The following is a 6,000-nucleotide window of genomic DNA, read 5'->3' as shown; positions in this document are numbered from 1 at the left end:
TATGGAGCCTAATTTTGACATTTTTTACATCAATAAAATGTTTAAATCATCGTCATTTGCTTTCCTAGTTTTGAATATGAATTAGAAAATATCTGATATTTCCCTGCAACCGCTGGCCTTGATGGATAGGTGTCTAAAACTTGCTGCTCTGGTTTCAAATGATCTGAAATAACAGTAACAGGGATTTGATTTCAAATATTTCTCATATGTTAAATCTCCCCTCTTTGATTTTCATAAATAAAGTAAATTTTACAGTGTATAAGGATTATGTGATACTGGAGATATTCATAATCGTATTCTATTTCCAAAAGAGGAGAGATATAACATATAAGAAATATTTGGAATCAAGTCTCCCCTCGCTGGTGTTTCAGATCATTTGAAACTATAGCAACAATTTTAGTCTCCCTTCCGTCAAAGCCAGAGGTTTTGGAGGAAATTATATATATATATATATATATATATATATATATATATATATATATATATATATATATATATATATATATATTATTGGGAAGGCGATTTCTCTGAAAAACTTCGGAGTAAAAATAAAAAAATATATAAATGCATAGTTTTAGCCTTTAACATGCGGAAAAGTTGAGTATATACATTTAACGTAAAATTATATCACCCACTTTTCGAACAAATAACGTTTGAATAACATATAAACATTTAATGTGTTTTAGTTTTTCACGGATACCGGAACCGAATGATTTGAATCAAAGCTTCTTTCGCTCTGCTGCTGTGACAATCGTCTGTCAAATGCGAATTAGAAATACGTCCTACGTTTTTATTAGTAAACATACTTATAAACAGACACAGTTTATATATTTAAAGAGAAAAAGTCGCATTGTTGCTAACTTTGAATCCATTAGTACATTTCTCTCAATGTCTAACTTTAACTGAGCTTAATTTCTGTGGCTATAGACCATCTGAGGGTTCACTATATGCATTTAATTTCCTTCAATTCTTGCGTTTATTGCCAATAGCCTAAGGTAAGATGCTAGCCTGCAAAGCCAAGGGTAACATTGTGACTGGGTCCGATTTAATCAATTAGCAATAATTATAAATTCATACGCTGTTAAGTACGTAAACATGAGACTCTAGGGTATGTATGTATAAAAAAATTGGCCGTTGGTATATATTTAAACGATACTAAATTGTAAGTTTTGAAAATATATATGAGATTAAACTACACAGAATATTCCGTGTTTAATCCCGGTGATGATTCTCCAGGCTTTTTCATTATTAAATTTTTTATATGCTGCTATCCTAAGGTAAATTTTATTTAGGGTAGCTTAATTGCCATATACATTTTAAACACACACATACACACACACACACACACACATATATATATATATATATATATATATATATATAATTTTCGAAATATATGGCAAGTAAGCTACACCGCAATTTAACAAATGAGGGTAGTTTGTAAATTTCGAAAAGATTTCAATTAAATCTCACATTTTTAATTTCTCTAATTTCAATTCACCGTTCACATTAATCGATCGGATGCTTCTCAAGTCAGATGAAAATTTATGTTCATTATAATAGATTAAAATCTATATTTGTAAAGTAAATTTAGATTTTCAAAAACTTCAAAGTAAAATATTGTTTTTTACTTTTATTTTAAAATAAAAACTAAATTAAAACATGTAAAAATAAAATTTCAAGCTGATGAGAATAATATAGCATAAAATTGATTCTTTTTCATAAAAAGTTTATTCGTAAATCTACAACAATCGAAAAAATCCAAAATATAAATAATAAAAAAAATCTAGAAAAAAATATATAAAATATAGAATAAAATACATGGGTATATAAGTCCTTAGATATGCGCATGCAAATCTAAGGACTTATATACACATGTACATATGAGTATATATAAATGGAAATAAAATAACATAAATGCATGGATGCGTAAGAAAATATACATAAAAAGGTGTTATACGTGTAGAGAATAGAAATACACGACTTGCTTAGAGAAATAAATCGACATTGAAGTGCAATCTCCCTTTGACCAAATCACTCACTTTACAAGTGAACACAGACGATACCGTCGCACCCGGAAATACATTTGATAAAATTCATCCTGCGTGAGTATATAGTTTTTTAATATAAATTTTGAAGGGAGTTTAAAGTCCTGTTCTATGTTGTTGTTGTTTTTTTTCGATTTTTATTTTTTATTTTTTAATTATAATTTTTAGTTCATTTAAAGTCGTAAATTCGGTTCATTTAAAGTGGTAAAAGATTCTTTTTTTTCTTCTTTTTTTTGGAAACTCAAACTTTCCTTGAACCTTCCATTACAAACCGGAAGTTTCATATTTGCGAAACTACCAGGACACAAAGCTGTACTATTTTATCGGCTAAGTTAAATTTAAATAACAGAAACATACAAAGAAAAAAAAAGCAAACAAAATGCAAGAGAATAAGAAAAAAAAACAGAAATAAAAAGAAAAAAAGATAAAGTAACATTGTAAATCGCAAAAAAAAAACGAACAACATGCAGTCACCATTTCTGGTGAGAATAGATATAAACAGAGGCCGAAGAGAGTTCAATATAATTGATTGGCCTCATTTTTATCAGATTTGAAACCAACGGTACCCATGTTTTTTTTATTTTCTGCAACATATTTATATATTTAAATATACATTATACAATACATCCCACACAAACACCCACACACACACACATATATATATATTATTATTATTATTATTATTATTATTATTATTATTACTTTAATAATACTAATAATACTAGAATATTCTAGAGAAAGAAATAGGATTCTGGAGAAAGGAAGAGACCCAGTTTATTAGGGTGTTCTGTAAACGTCTTATTCCAATACATAAATGATTGTGAGTTGGTTTTATTTTTCATCAGATTGATTAGATCATCTGCAAATGCAAGGAATACGCGGGTACGACGGGCCGCCATTTATGAGACGACCTCTATCAAGCGTATCCTTTTCAACTCGCCAAACTTCGCTTGCTCGGCGTTTGAGTTCGTTGTTATTTCCGTTTTCATCTCGGCGCATGTGTCATAGTTGAAGCTATTGATTCGACGTCCGCTTGTAAGTGCATGCAAATGTACACGAACGCGGGAGAGTTAGCGGCCATTGTTCGCCGCGGTTCCAATTGAATTCGAGGGTGGTAGAGTAGGAAGTCAGGGTGACTGGGGAGAGGGGGGGCTTGTTTTTTTTTGTATTTGGCGGGAAGATTGCATGTCTAAGTATCGATGTAATTGTTAAAAGGCTGATGAAAAAGGAAGACCAATCGTTTGGCTACGCGAGAGAAATGAGGAAAATGCGCCAAATACGTGTGTGTGTGTGTGTGTGTGTGTGTGTGTGTGTGTGTGTGTGTGCAGATTATATATGTACGATTATGCATGTGTCAGTGTGTGTGGTGTTGGAGTAGGGGTGTTTGAGTAGTTACATATTTTTCACCTCTCAAGTAAAGTAATAACACGCATAATGATGAAAGTGAATTCTGGAGAACGTCTGCTAATTTCAAAATGTCATACGCGTGTAGTTGTTACAGTCATAAAATGTAGATCCGACGTTTCACGTTCGGGTTCTACCGGACCTATTTAGTTACATTGACTAACAACCTTCAGAAATGTATAGCGTATTCCAAAATGCACATTTTGACATTGAATATTTCGAGAACTATTAAGGATATAAAAATGCATCTGGTATATTTAGAAAGCTTGTATTCTCAAGTTTTTCATTGAATGTTCACCGATGTCCAATGTGAGTGCTATTGGCCACACAACACATTAAGTCGATAGTCTAATTCTTGCTAAAACACGTCCCAGCATTGCGTTGTCAATGGTTGCAACAGCCTCTATTATTCGGGCCTTCGGGTGATCCACGTCTCTTGGAATGGGAAGCACATGGGCCAATTCTTTCACAAATTCCCACAAAAAAAATCAAAGAATGTGAGATCTAGAGATCTGGGAGGCACTTTGAACAAGTGCTCATGATTGAGTATTTGCAAATTTAATCACACAAAACGTCTTTTCTGGTTGAGTGAACGCCAGTACTGGATCTGAAAAGAAATGAAAAAAATCAATAGCAAAATTACAAAAAAACTTAATGCATTTAGCTTTACAATGGCGTCACTTTCATCTTACTACCATTCTTAGCCGATACGAGGACTTGAAATGTGCGCAAGACTTTTGGAACACCTTGTATATGTAATTCATATGGAACCCTCTTCTGATATGTCTAAACTAGTAAGTTGGATAAGGAATTCAATTATTGTTAGAGCAACTAGTCACTATAACGATGAAATATTTATATAAGTGCAATGTACACCGACATTTTAATGAAGAATTTCCCGGACTGCTGCAATGTAGAGCTTCCTTTGCTTATAGGGGAATGACTAATAAATTTAGGGAAAGCAGAAAATGGATCTTTGGGCAGCCTCCTAACGCTCTCGTTCCTTATTTTGGTCTTTAGTTCTAACATTCTATGGCCAGTATTTCTGGGAAAGGGGACAAAATTGCTGTTTTCTGGTTGGAATTTATCTAACACTTATTGTTGGCTAGTGTTTGACCTTGAAGGATTATAATTTTTAGTTCAACGAACAGAATATAATGATTTAGTATTCAAAAAGTGCAATAAAATGTGTCAATATTCTCTAACGGAAGTCATTTTGAGTTGAATTACCTTTACTAGTTTTGTTGTAAGCATTTTTATTTGATTACTGTTAATTTAGAAGCCAAACTTTAAATTTTTAAGAATTTTTCAAGCTGTTCTTTGTAAATATATATAAAGACTTAAGATTCTTAATGCTTCCTCTTTGAAAATTTTAAGACACTTTTTAAATTCAAACTTTTCATATTTAAGCTTTTAAAATACAACTTTTTTGCGTCGTAACAAATTTTAAAGATGTATTCCAAACGAATTTTAATACCTTAAAAGGCTTAAGACCTTAAACACTTCACCTTGTAATTCTTAAACGGTTTAGAGACAAGCTTTTGAAATTTAAACTTTTCAAACTTCGAAATTTCAAGCTATTTTTTTATAATTTTAAAGAGTAAAACTTTTAATGATAAATGTTTAAAGCTTGAACTTCTTAATGCGAAAGCCTAAGCTGAAAAATAATTTGAAATCTGAAAAGCGCTTGTTTGGGTAAACGTCTGTGGTCACGGTTGGAATTCGCCGACTGACTGTGCTTCTTTGCAATCGATTTCCTGCTTTGCAAGTGTATCATGCACTCATATGGTATCGTCCATTGCGACGGCTAGCCGGAAATTGACGTTGCCTGTCAAATTATACTTGCATTATGAGTAAATTGTTGACGCGATGGAGTTTTATCCGAGACGAGATTGCGGGGAGTTCGTAGTTCGTTAATGCGTTGTTGTTCGTGATGAAGAGAGGTTATTCCACATACTATTTCTATTCATTTCGGTATATCCACTTCTTATTGTCACACATTCTCTCTCTCTCTCTCTCTCTCTCTCTCTCTCTCATATATATATATATATATATATATATATATAGAGAGAGAGAGAGAGAGAGAGAGAGAAATATAAAGGAAAAAACCGTATTATGTGTTCATCAACGTTTCGTTTTTATTTCGAGAGGAAGTCTTGAAATAAAGACGAAACGTTGATGAACACATGATACGGTTTGTTCCTTTTTATTTCTCTATTTTGTCGGAATACTATTTCCATTATTTTCATCATATATATATATTTTTTTTCATCATATATATATATATATATATATATATATATATATATATATATATATATATATATATAGTGTCTCGTCTGTAACCTTGCCAGGACACTAATATATATATATATATATATATGAGAGAGAGAGAGAGGGAGGAGGGCCGCCTTTTTTGGCAATTTTATAAGTTCCAAATCTCAGCGACTATTGATCGGAATTTTACAAACGAAGGCTTGTTGGAAAGGTAATGACCTGACGTGTGTAGTGTGCTATGTGCCGTTTGCCTTTATGTCACACATTAAGT

The sequence above is a fragment of the Euprymna scolopes genome, chromosome 16 (assembly GCF_053919585.1).
Source record: "Euprymna scolopes isolate OS-2025 chromosome 16, ASM5391958v1, whole genome shotgun sequence".
Lineage (NCBI taxonomy): Eukaryota > Metazoa > Mollusca > Cephalopoda > Sepiida > Sepiolidae > Euprymna > Euprymna scolopes.
The sequence above is the reverse complement of the archived record's forward strand: the minus strand, read 5'-3'. Positions refer to the sequence as shown.